The sequence below is a fragment of the Myotis lucifugus genome, unplaced genomic scaffold, assembly GCF_000147115.1.
Source record: "Myotis lucifugus unplaced genomic scaffold, Myoluc2.0 scaffold_38, whole genome shotgun sequence".
In the NCBI taxonomy this organism is placed as follows: domain Eukaryota; kingdom Metazoa; phylum Chordata; class Mammalia; order Chiroptera; family Vespertilionidae; genus Myotis; species Myotis lucifugus.
In genome coordinates, this window is record NW_005871086.1 from 69,261 (window position 1) to 88,149 (window position 18,889).

General features: G+C 42.4%; 2 pseudogenes; one reads left to right on the forward strand and one right to left on the reverse strand.

Annotated features, from left to right (window-relative positions):
- Window positions 1-5,416: 5,416 nt before the first annotated feature.
- Window positions 5,417-12,197, reverse strand: LOC102416952 (annotated as a pseudogene).
- Window positions 12,198-14,234: 2,037 nt separating this feature from the next.
- On the forward strand, window positions 14,235-14,680 carry LOC102417267 (annotated as a pseudogene).
- The last annotated feature ends 4,209 nt before the right edge of the window (window positions 14,681-18,889 follow it).

Genomic DNA, 18,889 nt, shown 5'->3' on the forward strand with positions numbered 1-18,889 from the left:
GGTGGCTGTGATGTGCAAAGAAGAGATGTTTGGCTGCCTTATTCAAGAAAACAGTGAGTCTTTCCAGCTTAGGATTTTGTCCTTATTTGAAACGAATGTCTATACTGAGCTGGGGACCTTTTCCAGGTTCTTGCTTATACCAAAGGAAAGTAGTCAGAGCCACTGTCTGAATAAGAACAGTTGATAACAGCGGTGTTTCCCTCCTGGACATTCAGGGTAGAAGGATGCTGATCCACTTTCTCTCCATGGCTGAACCCTATGCAGAAAGAAAGAGTCAGAGAAAGAAGAAGAGTGACCAGATCATTAAACTTTGTCATTTTCTTTTTGCCCAGTAACTAAGGAACCCTGAATAAAGCCAGTGTTGCTTCTAAAGAGTATCCACTAATACATTGTTTCCTGTAAACCCTCAACTCACGGTCCAGCTGTAGCCACAAGAACATGAACAAAGCTCCAATAGACGTCTTCATCATTCTTCCTACTCAGGAGCAATTGTGGACCTGCAATCACAGCCAGGGGAGCTACTGCTGTTATCAAGTTGTCCCTCCTTTCCTCTGACAATCATAGGAGTTTCCTCACATTCTACCCAGCCAATAAGGAAAAGACTGTGCTTCTGCCAAAGCCTGTTCATTCAGAATCCACTAAAATGCACCCTCCACATGTTCTGCATCAGTGAGGTGCACTGCCATCTTGTGGTTACATTCACAACTACTGAATTGCTGTTAAATATTCTTTTACCCTGTGCCTCTGAGAGACTCAAAACAACAATTGGTCAATAAATTAAGTCAGATGAGAGAATACGGAAGAATATAGAGATCAAGATTTGTAACTCTGCACACTACTGAGTCATTGTTAATATTTTGGAAAGAGTCAGATGCTGTTGGTATTTATTCTACAATGGCCTGGGTTTATATGTTTGAAATCTGGAAATTCAAAGGTTCACTCTCTTAAGCAAAATAAATATAAAATCTTCCTCTTCAAGCTGTCATACACAAACACAATGAAAAACAACTCAGCCTTAAAAATGAATTAAATATTACTTTTAAGACAGTATGGATGGACCTAGAGTGTATAATGCTAAGGGAAATAAGTCAGACAGAGAAAGACAAATACTATATGATTTCACTTACATGTAGAATCTAATGAACAAGAGAAACAAACAAAATAGAAATAGACCCATAGATTCAGACAACAGACAGTCATTTGTAGGCTAGATGAAAAAGGTGAAGGGTTTAAGCAGTACAAAATAGTAGTTACAGATTACTCACAAAGATGTAGATTAAAGCAGAGGGAATATTGTCAATAATATCGTGATAACTATGTATGGGACCAGGTGGGCCCTTGAAGCAGCATGAGGACCACTCTATAAAGTATATAATTTTCTAAGCCCTTTGCTATACTTCTGAAACTAATACAAAATAATATTGAATGTAATCTGTAATTGAAAAATTTTTTAATTCAAAATCCCTTCCTTTTTAGCTAAACCTGTCATCCTCATTTTTCTGTTATGAAGAAAAGCTCTTTCTAAAAGGAATATGTAAGGAAAAGATTAGAGTTTGAGGGAGAAGATCATTGGATATTTCAAGTACCTTCTAAGTCAAAGCCTGCTCCTCTAAGCTGATTTAGCTGTGACCTTGCTATTCCCAGAGAACTGATAGTACCAAAGTGAATATTAGGAATCTTTCCTCAATTAAGATGATTGTGATTAAAAGTAAAGGATTGAATCTCCATGATAAGGGAGCAGGGGATATCTTTCATGAGTTATTAATATTTCAACCATAGGAAACAATTTGACCTACAGGTTGGCTTAAATTGCAGTGAGAAATCTGACACACAGTAAGAAACCTATTCTAGGCCCTGGCTGAGTAGCTCAGTTGGTTAGAGCTTTATCCCAATACACCAAGATTGTGAGTCTGATCCCTGGGCAGGGCACAGGCAAAAACCAACCAGTGAATGCATAAGTAAGTGGAAGAACACATCAATGTTTCTCTCTATCTCTCAAATCAATTAATAAATTTTAAAAGAAATCTATTTTAATGCTGTGTGTCTTATATTCCTCAAAGTACTAAAAGTACAGCTTGTGAAAAAATAAAATTACATGTAAGTTTATTCTTGGCATGGTTTAATTTTCTTATCAAGATGGATAACCTTTCCTAAAATACAATTACTAACTCATATCCTTAGTAGAATTTTATCTAAAGTGTAATCCAATTCTCCTGGCATGGATCCTGCCTCTCTGGCCATCACTGTCTCAGATTGCACACTCTATCATTTTTCTCACAAATCCCACTACACTGTTCTTGCCCTAAGACGTTGATAAAGTCCTTCAGTCCTGTGAGTTTCCAGAATTATCTTTCTCTGCCAAAAACCCTTTCTTACCCACTTTGACTTCTCGATTGCCTGTGTCTGGTAAGGAAATAGTACAAACAGGAACTGACCCTAAATGGTCCCTGGGAAACCAAGACTACCTCACACCCAGAAGTGGGAGCTCCTTTCTGATTATTTGAACTCACTGTTCTTCTGGGATTACAAAGAATAAATCTGATCTCTCTTCCACCTCTCAGACCCTTAAAGATTTAAAGACAGAACTGGTAAAGAATATCAACGGAATATATAAATATATGTGTATCTGTAAAATGTGTGTTTTTAAGTATGTAAAACTTCTGGATTTGAGGGTCTTTTATTCTCCGTAAGATAAAATTTCTCAAATCTTTCTCTGGGCACATTTCCTTCTTTTTGGAGACGTAAAGTCAATATTTGTCCTTTTGATAGTTATGGCATACAGATCCGATGGTGATGGTGTGAACGTGACCATTCATATGAAAACCAGTGTTTCATGTCTTAATTACAGCACATATATATCCAGGCCTTGGACAAAATTATCAACTCCATGATTAATCCACTGAATATTGTTTTACCCATCACCAAAATGTTGGCCTGAAAAACCTTTACCTGGCACCTTCATGGACGGCTGCTGCCTACCTGAGTTTTCAAATTCCAACTATCATTTTTGCTGACAATATGTGAGTTATGTTTTTTATACTCATATTCTGCCTACAAAGAATGTCCACTTGGGATAACAAATTTATGAGCTACTTCCAGGAAAGTCCTTAGAAATACATCTGTGTGTGTTGAGGATGGCATCATCACTGTTGTCTTCCTCTTACAGAAGCCAGTGAGTGAGAGTCTGGTTACTGATACAGTAACAGTGATTCAACTTTAGTCTCCTTTCCTGTCCAACGTGTCAAACGTTTACAACAATTGGAATTCTCTATTCCAGTGGCCAAATGATTGATCATGGCCTTTCCAGAACCAGACTGCAGAGATCTTAGTAGCGGGGCTTGCATTAGACAGTTCCTTTTTACTCAGAAATATGCTACTTCAAGAAGGAAGCAAGGGAAATATTGCTGAAGAGAAAATGAGAAAGTCCAATTTCTTTCTATTCCCAGCTCATTTACTATCTAATTGTTTTCTATTGGCACCTTAGATTTAATTTCTGTTATAAAATCAGGTTGGACTAGCAGATATTTAAGGGCTCTTAAAACTCTGAAATTCCTTTCATTCTATTTAACAGAGAAATATTTATTGAAGACTGGTTGCATGTAATGTAGAGGGTATGTGAGTGTTGAGAAATTGTACTACATCATGGAACCCTAAGACGATATTCACATTCACATGTAATCTAGTGGGTCTGAGGTTTCCCCTAACCAGCCCTGGTGCCTGTTCAGTGACAGAGACAAGATCCTCAGGGTAAGGTTCTATTTGTGTTTCCATTTCTCCTATGAGATCAGGGATGGATCTATATGTCCATAGTAAGATGGGACATTAACACCAAGTGTAAAAATCTTCACAAACAGTGAGATTAAAGTGGCTTCATGGCTAATCAGGGGTAAACAGGATGTTCTTCTGGAAACTTATTTCTTCTATGCATATCTATAACATATCACATAGAACCTGTAGGGGAAAAATTTTTTTTTAAACCTCCACAACTGGGAGAACCTAGAGGAGGAGAATGAGCTTATTAATATGCAAAGCAAGAAACACTTTCTAAAACAACCCAATTGCATTATGCCATCTGCCATTTTTCCTTGCAAAGTTAACTTGGCTGTTCAAAATTCCCAGCCAGTCCTTATCAGATGTATCATGGTGAACATGTTCTCTCATTAAATGTGTTGTCTTTTCATTTTGCTGATGGTTTTCTTTGCTATGGAAAAACTTTTTAGCTTGATGTAGTCTCCTTTGTTTATTTTTCTTTTGTTTCCCTTGCCCGAGGAACTATATCAGTTAGAAAATATGGCTGCAAGAAATGTCTGTGATTGTACTGCTTGTGTTTTCTTCTAAAATTTTTATGGTCTCACATCTGTCAAAATGACTATCATCAATAAACCTACAAACGACAAGTGTTGGCAATGATGTAGAGAAAAGGGAACCATCATGCACTGTTGCTGGGAATGTAGATTGGTGCAGCCACTTTGGAAAACAGTATGGAGCTTCCTCAAAAATTTAAAAATGGAACTACATTATGACCCAGTGATTCCACTTCTTGGAATATAACCAAAGAAACCCAAAACACTGACTTAAAAGAATATATGCACGTTATGTTCATTGCAGTGCTATTTACAATAGCTAATATTTGGAAGTAGCCTAAGTGCCCATCAGTAAATGAGTGGATACAAAAGCTGTGATACATATGTATATATAATGGAATATTACTCATCCATAAAGAAGGAAATCTTACCTTTTGCAACAGTATAGATGGACCTAGAAGGTATTGTGCTAAGTGAAATAAGATAGTCAGAGAAAGACAAATACCATATGATTTCACTTATATGCTGAAACTAGTGAACAAAATAAACAAAATAGAAGCAGACACATAGATACAGAAAACAGACAGCTATCAGAGGGGAGGGGGACTGGATGAAACAGGTGAAAGGATTAAGAAAAAAAACTCAGGGACACAGACAAGAGTACGGTAATTACCAGAGGGATGAGGGTTGGGAGCAGGTGGAATATGGTAAGTGGGGCAATAAACGGTGATGGAAGGAGACTAGACTTTGGATGATAAGTGCCTAATGCAATGTGCAGATGATGTACTGTAGAATTTTACACTTGAAACCTATATACTTTTATTGACCAATATAACCCCGATAAATTCAATTAAAATAAAATAAAGAATGGGAAAAGTGCCATTAGATAATGTTTTTAGTGGATCCAGTTTTCTGAAAAGCTTTAACTCTTCATGCAAATCAGTTTCATGTAAGTATGAGTTTAATGTGCTTTGGAGTGTTTGTTGTTGTTGTTGCTCTATTCATTTATTAGTGAATATTAATGCAGCAAAGAGAGGACAGAAGCTCACAAACACTCTACACAGTTTCAAGAGATGAACTGCAGGAAAAGAGAGGCTAAGGACAACAGTATCCTAGGGTCTTGATGGATGCATTCCTGGGGGAGATGGACCTCTGATGCAGGGGGAGACAAAGGGGGGAAGAAGGGGAGGGGGCCTCATTCATGGAGGAGGTATGCCTATTGGTGCCCCTTGAGTTGGGAGAAGCCCAAATTGGTGGGCCCATGGGTGGTCTCATACCAGGTGAAAGAGTCATAATGCCTGGAGGAGGGAGCTGCCCAACCTGGTGCTATTGAGTTAGGGCTCCAGCAATGTTGGCAGTGGCTGCTACAGCGGCAGCTGCAACAGTGCTTCCTCCCTGTAGAGTCATTACCTGTGGGAGGTTCCCCCAACGCCTCGGACAGGGCCTGCTAATCCCACAGGAGCCTGCAGAATAGGAACACGACCTGGTACTCCTCTGCCAGCCCCCCTGCCAACCTCAGGACCTCCTGCAGCTCCTGCAAGGGGTACAGGAGCAATCCCAGTATCTTTGGGGGCAGGTTCCTCCACAGTCATGGACATCAGGTTCTCCCGCGCAGCAACACCAGACCCAAAACCTGCTTCTCTTCTCACTCCCGCTGCCTCGCATTCTTTGCTGGATCTTCTTGAACTTGTCACAATCACAGATGATCAAGTTCATGTGCTTGTCAAAGGCCTTAGAGGTGCTGATGAAGATGCATCCATCCTGCAGGTTGCAGTGCATGCGGTAGTCAATGTGCTACAGCATCTTGCTGCTCTTCCCACCATCATGATTGCGGTTCCACCAAGTCCGACGTCCACAGTAAAGTATCCGGATCCTTAAGACCTAAGGGAGGGCTACAGATAAAGGTATGATGCAGGTTCTGCTACAGGCAATGCAAGCTGGGCAGAAGCTTCCAACAGTGGGTGGAGACTTTTTTTCTTCCCCCAGTCATTAGGGTCAGAGAAAATTAAGAAAAAGGTACAGATTTTTCCAATGTACCTCCTCCCCCCACATACATATAGCATCCCTCATTATGAACTTCCCCACAAGAGTGGTATATCTCTAACAATTGATAAGCCTACATTGATGCATTATGATCACCCAAAGTTCATAGTGTACCATCATGGGGTTTACTTTTTGTGTTGTACATTCTATGGATTTACACAAATCCTATATAATAAAAGTCTAATATGCAAATTGTCCCCTCAACATGGAGTTCAACTGGGAGTTCAACTGGGGGTGCACCCACTGGCAAACTGGGGGAAGGGAGGCCCCCATCAGTAGTTGGCAGCGTCTAGGGACCCTACCTGTGCACAAATTTCGTGCACTGGGCCACTAGTGTATAATAACATGTATCCATCATTATTGCATCACAGAGACTAATTTCACCAACCTACAAATTATCTGTGCTCTGCCTAGTCATCCCTCCAGCTTCTCTCAGCCCCTGGCAACCACTGGTCTTTTTACTGTCCCCATAGGTTTGACTTATCCAGAATGTCATGTGGTTGAAATCATATAGGACGTGGCCTTTTCCAGTTGGCTTCTTTATTTAGTAATACAATAGGTCCTCGGGTTATATTGGAGATCCATTCCTATGGCGCAACATAACGCGATTTTCACCATAAGTCAGAACCCACCTACATAAGGACCTACGTCACTCACATGGAGCACATACACAGAAGAAATGAAGTGAAACAGTAAAAAAAATTTAAAAGAAAGATAATAATTCTGACCTTTACTTGTGTTAAATAAATAATAAAAGACATAAAGCACATATGTATATACATCTAAATGATGGAACTTTTTTTAAATAAATAAATGGGAGATGGCGACGTAACCACTAAACAACGTACATTGAGTCCGACCTAACCCGAGGACTATCTGTATACATTTTACTTTTCCCTGTTTTTTCATGGCTTGATAGTTCATTTCCTTTTAGTATTTAATAATACTACATTGTTTGGATGGACCAGCATTCATTTACCCATTCACCTATTGATGGACATATTGGAGGCTGCCAAGTTTTGGCAACTTAGAATAAAGGAGCTAAAAACACTGATGAGCAAGTTTTTGTGTGGACATAACTTTTCAACTCCTTTGGGTAAAACCCAGGAACACCATTACTGGGTTGTATGGTAAGAGTGTACTCAGTGTTGTAAGGAACTTCCAAAATGCTTTATTGAAGTGTCCATGTATACACTTTTTTAAAAATAATTCTTTATTGTTGAAAGTTTTGCATATGGACTCTTTTTTCCCCATTGACCCCCTCCAGTCCTCCACTGCCCCCTGCCCCAGGCCTTCAGCACCTTATTGTTTGTGTCCATAGCTTATGCATATATGCATACGTCTTTGGTTGGGTACCTCCCACCCACCCTCCCCCACCTTCCCTCCATGTATACTCTTTCATTTTGTAGTCATTGACCAACAAAGTTTACTGATCCCCTTTGCTGCATGTCAAAGCCCCAGATGGTGAGAGCATGCAGAGGCCCAACAGGTGGCCCTGACAACTGCTTAGCTCAGACACTCCCTGCTGTGACTGTGAACCTGGGCCTCTGTGTGTTCTGTCTTGTGTCCTGCTGCCCCATGTACCTCCTTTGCTCACACACATGTTCCATCCCATATGTGGATGGAACTTTAAAAGCACCAGTACAAAGATAAAATTATTAAGAATTTCAAGACAGTGATAACAGAGCCTTAAACCAAGGGCAGGGTTCCTTCTGCTACCACATGGGTCACAAGCTTCCAGCTTTTCTGAAGTCTGCCCTTATATCTTCATGTTAATTTTCAGGGTCCCAGTCATTCCTATCTATTCCAGATGGCACAGTTTGAAATTCAATTTGCATTGACTTATTCCACATGCAAGTTTAAACTTCAGTTTTGGTGGCCAGAAGTCTTTATCACTGGCTGTTACAGATAAGGGATATTTTAGGTTAATCCTGGAAGCTTTCTGCTCCCTTTCCCAAACTGTGAATGCTGTTACAAAATCATGAGTAAAAATGTATCCAAAATGCAAGAAAGGGTTATGTATTTTAATAAAACAAAATGAAAATTTCCATAAGATCTCCTATACAAGGAACTGCTTAGAAATGCCCTAAATGGAACCCTTGTACACTGCTGCTGGGGATATAAATTGATGCAGCCTCTATAGAAAACATTATAGAGAATCCTCAAAAGATTAAGAACAGAGCCCGCATAAGACCTAGCAGTCCCTCTTCTGGGTAACTACCTGAAATTTTTAAAAATATTTATTCATAAACAGGCATCTACCCCAATGTTCACTTCAGCATTACTCACTATAGCCCAGACATGAAAACAACCTAAGTTCCTTTGATGTGTAATTGGATAAAGAATTTGTGGTAATCATGTACAGTGAAATGCTTTGAGGCCATAGAAATGATGAAATACTACCATATGGGACAACACAGATGGATGGTAACAGTATCATTCTAAACTAGAAGCTCAGTGCACAAATTCATGCATGGGTGGCATCTGGCCTGCCTGGCCCCAATCTGGGTGGATTGGGCTGGGCCTGTTGGGAGGAGATGGCAGGAAATTGGCCAGCCAGCCCACCCCAATCAGGGCCTAATCAAGGCCAGGCTGGCCAGAGGGGGTTCCACTGGCGATTGGCCAGTGGGACCTGCCCCTGATTGGCTTGGGGGGGGGGGGCGATTGAGAGTGGAGCCAGCTGTGGGGAGGGGCTGTGGGGCAGTGGGCCAGCAGGCCCAGCCCCCGAATGGTGTTGGGGGGCTGATTGAGGGCCAGTAGCCAGGGGGAGGGGCCATGGGAGTTGACTAGCCAGCCCTGCCCCCAAATGGTGTGGGGGGCGATCGGGGAGTGGGGCCAGCCACAGGGAAGGGGCCGAGGGCAGTTGGCCAGCTGGCCCTGATCCTGATCAGAGTGGAGGACCGATTGGGTGAAGCTGGCTTGAGGGGAGGGGCCGTGGGTCGATGTCATGGTGGGGACCCATCAGGGGTGGGGCTGGCCAGGGAGAGGGGCCACAGGTGGATGATGAGCAGGCCCCACCCCCTATTGGGGTAAGGGGGCGATTGGGGATGGGGTGAGCCAGGGGAGGGGCTGAGGGCGATCACAGTGTTGGGGGCCCATTAGGGGTGGGCCCGGCCATGGGGAGAGCCTGCAGGAAGTTAACCAGATGGCCCCACCCCCAATTAAAGTAGGGGAAATTGGGGTGGGGCCAGATGGGGGGAGGGGCCACCAGAAGTTGGCCCCCAGCCCCACCCATAATCGGGCCAGTTCGCTGGCCGCAGTGGGTGTCATGGCAACCAGTCCTTCTGGTCGTTACAGCGTTCTGGTTGCTGGATTTTTATATATGTAGATGAGTTGAGTCAGACAGAAAAGGACAACAACCATATGACTTCACTCATATGTGGGACATAAAACAGAAAACAACAAATAAAGCAAACCAAAATATAATAGACAACAGTATGGTGGTTACCAGAGGGAAAGGGGTTCTGCTGCGGATGAAGAGTGAAGAGGGTAAAGAGGTCAAATATATGATGATGGATGAAGGGAGATTAGGCTTTGGAAGGTTAGAACACAATGCAATATACAGATGATACAAACCTACGGGAGACCAATGATGTGAACATGATTAAAAGTGAGTCTTACACAGGCAGGCAATACAACCTGAATTGCTAAAAGATGGCAGGAACATTTTTGAGGGCAGTTTTTCCCCCCAATTTTATTGCTTGGGCTTTCTGGAAGCAGATATTTATTAAAGGTACCCTACCACCATGGCTAATATGCTGGAAAATATATATATACATATATATGAATGATCTTTAATAATAAAAGCATAAAATCCTAATTAGACTGGACAGCCAAATAATCTACTGGACGTCATTCTGGACGTCCCTCTGGACAACCTTCCGGATGAAGATGCAGTGGCGGGGGCAAGGCAGAGGCAGATAGGGGCAATGAGGCAGGCAGGCAAGCAGTACGGGGTGATCAGGCAGGCAGGCCAGTGTTTAGGGGCGATCAGGCAGGCAGGCAGGCAGAGACGGTTAGGGGTGATCAGGCAGGCAGGGAGCAGTTAGGGGCAATCAGGCAGGCAGGTGAGCAGTTAGGGGCAATCAGGCATGCAAGTGGTTAGGGGTGATCAGGCAGGCAGGCAGAGATGGTTAGGGGCGATCAGGCAGACAGGCAAGCAGCTAGGGGTGATCAGGCAGGCAGCTTGTTAATAGGAGTGATCAGGCAGGCAGGCAGAGTGGTTATGGGAGATCAGGCAAGCAGGAAGTGGTTAGGGGCAATGACACAGACAGGCAGAGTGGTTAGGGGAGATCAGGCAGGCAGGCAGAGTGGTTAGGGGAGATCAGGCAGGCAGGCAGAGTGGTTAGGGGAGATCAGACAGGCAAGCAGGCAAGAGGGGATGTCTGACTGCCAGTTTAGGGATTGCTGTGGGATGGGGGCCTAAACAGGCAGGTCAGACATCCTCTGAGGGGTCCGGATTGTGAAATGGTGCAGGCCAGGCTGAGGACGGCACCCCCATGCATGAATTTTGTGCACTAGATCTCTACTTTATTATAAAATTGTACACCTAAAATTTATATGTGAATAACTAATGTCACCTTGAGAAGAGTAATTAAAAACAAGAAATAAACTGCCCTGACCAGGTGGCTCAATTGGTTGGAGCATCATCCCATACACCAAAAGGATGCAGGTTTGATCCCAGGTCAGGGCACATATGGGAGGCAACTGATTATATTTCTCTCTCACATTGATGTTTCTCTCTCCTTTCCTCTCTGAGATAATAAAAACATGTCCTCAGATGAAGATTAAAAAAAAAGAAATGAAAGTAATATACATAAACACATTGTACAAATTTATTGATCAAAATAATTGATGATGCAATAGAGTGTTCTATAGCAGGTCACTCAAATTATAACCGCTCATGTCATACCAGCTTCAAAAATTTATTAATAATTTGAGTTCAAACCAGTCACTTATCCACTACAACCCTCACTTTATCCATGTGTGAAATGAGAGTATTTACAGTGTTATTCAGTACTGAAATAGATAATATACATAATAATCTAGATTGAGTGAACATCATTCAATAAAATTATTTTTCTTATACTTGGTTTTCTGGGAGGATAAGTCTAATAAAAACTTTAAAAACCATTACAGGGGCTCCTTCCTTTGCCTTAAAAGTAGATCCACCTGCAGTTAACTGAAAAACTGACTCATATCGCTCTGCTTGTTCACCACCATGTATTTTTCAAAACCTTTTCCAGCAGAGTAATTTATATGTCATTTCTGTACTGCTTGAAAGGGGACCTGCTTTGACAGGAAATTAGATACTGATATCTTTATCAGTTGTTTTAGTGGTTCCATATTAGAGCTTTTTACCTATAAAGTGATTTCAGGGAGGAAATAAGGAAAAAAAAAAGGTGAATGACAGAGCTGAAGAGTATTATTTTAGGACAGAAATAAGTTTTGGAACATACATTTGAAAACCCAAAGATGTGCAAAGCCTAAGGTGGGGGCAACATGCCTGCCCGTGGAAGGGGTGGGGCTGCAGGCCCAGCTGCAGTTTGGGTACAGGCTGCAGATCACCTGGCAGCACTGTGCATCCGCTGCACAGAGGTAGGTGGCTGAGTCCTTTAGTTGGGAGGCTGTGATGCTCAGGGTACTGTACAGGTTCGCAGAATCCACTGTGGAGCTTAATCTTCCATTGTGGTTTGTCCCTGAACTCATGTGAAATAGACTGATGAGGCCGCCCCCAGGATTCTGTCGGAACCACAACACTTTATACATAGTACTAGAAAAATTGCACCTCAAAGTAGAGCTGGTTCCCTCCTGGAGGCTCAGGGCTGAAGGACTCTGCTCCACGTTCATCCCTGTCACCCCTGCTTGGAAAGAGAAAAACAAATACAAATAATGCCACTGGGATGAATGATGCAGTTTCTAGACCTGTAAAATGTCCCAAGAAACACCCAAATGGGACTGTCTAGGAGCTCTGTGTCAGCTCTCCCTTCCTCCAGCCCCCACTGTCAGCTGTGGAACACTCCCCAGCTCCCCATCTGGGACACCCGAACTCACAGCAAACCTGGGCCCACAGAAGCCCCAGCAGAGCTCCCAGGTGTCTCTTCATGACGTCTTGCCAAGGTGCTGTGGTGCCTTTGCCCCTGATCTGGAGGGAGTAGCGTCTTGGCCAAGGCGAATTTTGTTCCTGCACTCAGTATGTTTCACCAGACTCACTGAGGACCAATCACCTCTCAGCTCTGTCATTCATCTAAACAGCAAACTCCACCCACATTGGCCCAGTGACATGGCACAGTCATCTCTCCAAAATTCTGGGTACAAACAGTGCATGAGGTTAAGAGGCAATATATACAATTTATGAAGATATAAAACTTTTTATTCCCTTAAAACACTTATGTATGATAAGTTTGTGGTTAGTGTTTGAGGAAGAGGGTATGATGTTTCTGAAATAATCAATTTCTCAGTAGGTTACAAAGAACCTTGGAGAGTCCTAGGAAGAGTAACGTTGTTTCCCAAATTGCATAGTTTGACAAAGAATTAGAGAATTCAGTTAAGTGAAAATTCTGATAAAGGATACTATCTGAGCATGTACTGTGTATTGCAGAAGTAAATGATTTTCTTGAAATCAGGAGAGTTCTAGAAAACAAAACATATGGTCACCATCAACATAAAAATAAGTCCAATTGGCTTTGTGATAAGTTAGATATGTTTATGAGGTCCACTCTGACTTACTTTCCACCTCTCCCCTTCTCCTGTCCAACTCTTGAGCACCCTGTTGATCCACATGGATGACCCTGCTCCAACCACACTTTACTGATTAAATTAAATATTGTCCTCTCCCTTTTCTGCTATTTTTGTTCCTTATTTTTTCCTCTATCTTCTTCTCTTAATTCTTTTTGCACTTACTTTCATGGAGATATACAAAAAGGTCGTATATTTGTGATAATGCAATACTTTTCCAGGTTAGTGGGTTTTGGGACATTAGTCCTAACAATTAAAAAATGAAAACAGGTTCAGAGATATTTACTGTTGAGCTTCCATGCTCACAGTGACCAGTAACATTCTTACTCCTGTATTTCTGCTCAGAGAATCATTCTCACAATGGATTTATAAAGTAGGGACTCCAGCTCTCTGATGTTCACATAAAGTGGCAGAGCTGAAAAACTAAGATGAACTTCACACAAACACTGTTTCTTCCCCCTCCCCCCTCATCCTCTTTGCTGTCTATAATTTGACTGTCTCATATGCTCATTTTCCTCCTCTCTTAACTGTTCAACCTGCTGGGACCATAAGAAGTCATTAACGAAAAGCCTACAGTGCCCCCTAGTGGGCTAAAAACATCAATATAGAGGACTTCAGACCAGCTAACTCAGTAGTCACACAACCCCCAGCACCATTCATTCCATGTTTCCTGATGAAGGAAATGCAGACAGAAAACAAAGTCACTAAAAAAAATAATATTTTTAAAGGAGATTGTGGCCAGGCAGATGTGGTTGGATGGTTGAGTGGGGACTCATGAACCAGGAGGTTGCAGTTCAATTCCCTGTCATGGCACATGCCTGAGTTTCAGACTCTATCCCCAGTAGGGACGTGTGGGAGGCAGACAATGGATGATTCTCTCTCATATTGATGTTTCTATCTCTCTTCCCCTCTCCCTTCCTCCCTCTGAAATCAATAAAACTTTTTTTTTTAATGAGAAGATTGTGGTCAGTAATGTTTCATTCAGTCAAAACAAAACATGTAGATTAGGCAGGGAGATTTGTAACAAACTATCTTTAAATTAGTCCAATGCCTTTGTACAATACACTAATAATAAGGTGGCTGATGAGTACATATCAAAAATATCCTGCTCTTTCCCTTCAGCATGCCACTGAAGAGCCTGGTTTTGCCATGGGTCACCGCCCTGCCCAGTGTTACTGGTATTGTAAGAACAGGCCATACCCAAATTCTTGCTTCTGCCTCAGTGTCCCTGATGCCAAAATCCGCATCTTTGACCTGGGGCGGAAGAGGCAGAAGTAGATGAGTTCCCACTCTGTGGCCACATGGTGTCAGATGAAGATGAGCAGCTCTCCTCCAAAGCCTTGGGGGCCGCGTGAATCTGTGCCAACAAGTACGTGGTGAAAAGTTGTGGCAAAGATGACTTTCACGTCCGAGTGCGGCTGCACCCCTTCCACGGCATCCGCATCAACAAGATGCTGTCCTGTGCTGGGGCCGGCAGGCTCCAGGCCGGTATGCGGGTGCTTTTGGAAAGCCCAGGGCACAGTGGCCAGAGCCCACATTGGCCAAGTCATTATGTCCATCCACACCAAGCTGCAGAGCAAGGAGCATGTGACTGAGGTCCTACGCAGAGCCAAATTCAAGATCCCTGGCCACCAGAAGATCCACATCCCCAAGAAGTGGGGCTTTACTAACTTTAATGCGGATGAGTTTGAAGACATGGTGGCCAAGAAGCACCTCATCCCAGATGGCTGTGGGGTCAAATATATCTCTAGTTGTGGTCCCCTGGACAAATGGTGGGCCCTGCACTGGTGAGAGTCTCAGTGCTGCCCCCCACCTTACACCCACCAATAAATCAACTTTCTATTTAAAAAAATCCTACGTAGCACAAAAAGAAGGATTTAAGTCATAATGGGAACAAAAAATTACAAGTCTAAGAGTAAATTTAATTATCTCAAAACAACAGAGCTTTATTGAGAAAGTCATACATAAATGAAAAGATATAGTACGTACTTAAATAATCAAATATAGACATTAAAAATATTTGTTATTCATGAATCAACTCATAAGTTTATTCTATCACAAACCTTAAATTAAAATGATGAATAAATACCAGAATTCACTTTTCTTTCTTTAACAACTATCTTCTGATTATCAAATATGTGAAAAAGTTTGTTCTAGGTACTGAAGCTACTTCAGTGAATAATACACAACTCTGTCTTCTAAATTCTATGATAGAGTAAATGGAAACATATACCTACAAGCCACGCCCACACGCCAATCAGGAGCAAGTATGCAAATTAACCCAACTAAGCTGGCAGAGGCCACAGAGCTGGAGCAAGCAGGAGGCTTGGGTTGCCCCTGGCGATGGAGGAGGCCAAGTTTCCCGCCTACTCTGGCTGGACCTGGGCTTCACTCAAGGCTACAAAGTTTCAATTATAGAAGATAAATAAATCCCAGAAAAAAATAAATAAATAAAAGGAGAAGCTGGGAGCTTAGGTCGCCGGGGGTTGTGGCCAGCCTGCAAACAACCCTCAGCCCCTCACCCAGGCTGGCCAGGCACCCCAGTGGGACCACACCCTTAAGGGGGTGTGGCCAACCTGAGAACGGCCCTCAGCCTCTCACCCAGGCTGGCCAGGCACCCCAGCGGGACCCCCACCCTGATCTGGGACACCCTTCAAGGCAAACCAGCCGGCCCCCACCCGTGCACCAGGCCTCTATCCTATATAATAAAAGTGTAATATGCAAATTGACCCTAACAGCAGAACAACTAGGAATGACTGGTCACTATGACACACACTGACCACCTGGGGGCAGATGCTCAATGCAGGAGCTGCCCCCTGGTGGTCAGTGTGCTCCCACAGGGTGCTCAGCCACAAGCCAAGCTGACGGCTGCCAGCACGGCGGTGGTAGCGGGAGCCTCTCCCGCCTCCTCAGCAGCACTAAGGATGTCCAACTGCTGCTTAGGCCTGCTCCCCACTGGTAAGTGGACATCCCCGAGGGCTCCCAGGCTGCCAGAGGGATATCTGACTGCCAACATAGGCCCAATCCCCTGGAGAGCGGGTCTAAGCCAGCAGGTGGACATCCCCCGAGGTGTCCCAGAATGTGAGAGGGCACAGGCCGGGCTGAGGGACCCCCCCGAGTGCACAAATTTTTGTGCACTGGGCCTCTAGTCCTATAATAAAAGGCTAATATGCAAATTGTCCCCTTGGGAGTTCAACAAACCAGGAGTTCAACTGCTCACTATGATGTGTGCTGACCACCAGGGGGTGGCACAGAACGAAGGAAGGCCCCTGCCGGCAGACAACAGCCCTTAGCCAGCAGCTGGGGGAAGGAAGAACCTGATCAGCCCTGATCACCAGCCTGGCCTAGGGACCTTACCCATGCAGGAATATTGTGCACCAGGACTCTAGGCTATCTATATAAAAGGCTAATATGCTAAGTGTCCGACTGTCCGAGTAATGACGTCAAGTAGCAACACCTGGCTTCCTCTCTCTAGCGATGACTAGCCTCAGGTGGAAACACTTTACACTGTGACCACATGTCTGTGAAGTGTTTTCCCATGCCTCATCTCATTTAATCCTCACAGAAGTCCTGGAGTAGGTAGACAGGAGACTCAGTGGAATCCCATTTTCTTTTCATTAGCCGGAAAATGGAGATTTAGAAAGCTTAGAAACTTGATCTGACTGAAAAGAAGTAAGAAATGGTGGACCTTGAAAATGACTTCAGGTTTTCCCACTGCACAGAATATAGTCAAACACTGCTGCAATTAAATAATTTACCTTTTATTCTCCCTGTGTGATCTGCAATAATAATCTGCTTCTTGTTGATATTTACTGCTGTGTTGCTGACAATTACCTGAAAAAGAAGTTGGGGTGCTTCACTGGGCTGGAAAAAGTTTAGCTAAATTAGAAAGCAGGTCTAATTAAGCAAGTTTATTCTATATCTATAAAAGGCTAAGTTGACTCGCACATGTGCAATACATATAAAGCTTTCGCTGGCACCAATCGCATGCGTGTGTTTCGATCTGTCATTGTCGATTGTGAATTTGGGTATTTTTGTTGACGTTCTGAAGCTGAAAGAAAGTGGTGTCGTCACACGGAAGTAACAATGGCAATTAAATATGATCATAATAGTGATCCAGGTAGATATAATTATCCCCGTGTAACCAAAGTTGCCGTCACGAAGATGGAGGACCTCGTTTTGAAAGGGACTTGCTCATTCATTGTAAACCAGATCCAAACAACCCAAATGCCACTAAAATGAAACAAATCAGTATCCTTTTCCTACATTAGATGCAATGATGCATCCTGTTCTTTTCCCACATGGTGAAAAAGGCTGGGGAACGGATATTGCACTAAGACTCAGAGAGGATAGTGTAATCAACAATAATACTAGATTCAACAGATGATGCCAGAAAGAAAAATTTTCCCATCGAATTTCTTAAAAGTATTACTCCTTCGGAAATGCCGTGTCATAAATTAGAATTGAAAGTAGGCGCAATCATCATGCTACTGAGGAATCTTAATAGTAAATGGGGTCTTTGTAATGGTACTAAATTTATTATCAAAAGATTGTGAACTAATATAATCAAAGCTGAAGTATTAACAGGATCTGTGGAGGAGAGGTTGTTCTGATTCCAAGAATTGATTTGTCCCCATCTGACACTGGCCTCAGTGTTAGAATAAGTTTAATCAATTTATCAGTCATTGTTTTTATCAATGTTGTTTTATATCATTTTTTATATCATGTCTTTGTTATTGTTATATCATGTTGTTATTATTTATTTGTTAATCAATTTATATATTATTTTCATATACATTTTACTAATTTTCTTTCATCTCTGACACTTCTATTACAGAGAAAGGGTGAATAGCAATATTATAATATTTCTTCTAATTAATTTCCTTTCAATGTGCATGAATTGGTGCACCAGGACACTAGTAAAATTATAAGTTATAAAAATCTCTCATACAGCTATTAAAAAGCAGATGTTTGAAATACTTGATGAAATGGAAATGCACTATTCAAGGTATAATAGTGAAAAAATGATACTAATTACAATAAAAATTGATGAAAAGAGTGATCCAAATAATACTAATCTTACCTCATTACAGAATTATCAATTTTGTGGTTTTGTACTGTACATATTTTCAATGTTTAGCATATAATGTTTTAAAATAAAATAAATAAATACTATTTTTAAAATAAAATACTTAAATGTCCATCCACAATAAGGATTATGATAATGATGGTAAGTTTTATATAGGAGTGGTATCTAAATATCAAATGTAAATTCATCTTTAAAGCCTCAATTTCAACATAAAACATTACTAACTCCTTTCAAGAATCCATATGCAATAGCCATTCAACAAAATGTTCTAACACTTCCTGGGCCATCTTGAAATTAACCTTCCTATTATGTGTTTTTAACATACAACACATTAGCTTCCACTTGCAGACAATTTCACAAATGCTGTGCTTGCAGGTCTGTCCCAGGCAGAGGGGGCTGCCCCACTCACAGGTTTGTGTACAGGATGCAGGTGCCTGGGAAGCAATGTGCACCCGCTGCACAGAAGTAGACGGCTGAGTCTCCAGGTTGGGTGGCTGTGATGTGCAGGGAGAGATGTTTGGCTGCCTTATTCAATAAAACAGTGAGTCTTCCAGCTTGGATTTTGTCCTTATTTGAACGAATGTCTATAATGAGCTGGGGACCTTTTCCAGGCTCTTGTTTATACCAAGGGAAGTAATTTGAGACACTGTCTGAATAAGAGCAGTTGATAACAGCGGTGTTTCCCTCCTGGACATTCAGGGTAGAAGGATGCTGA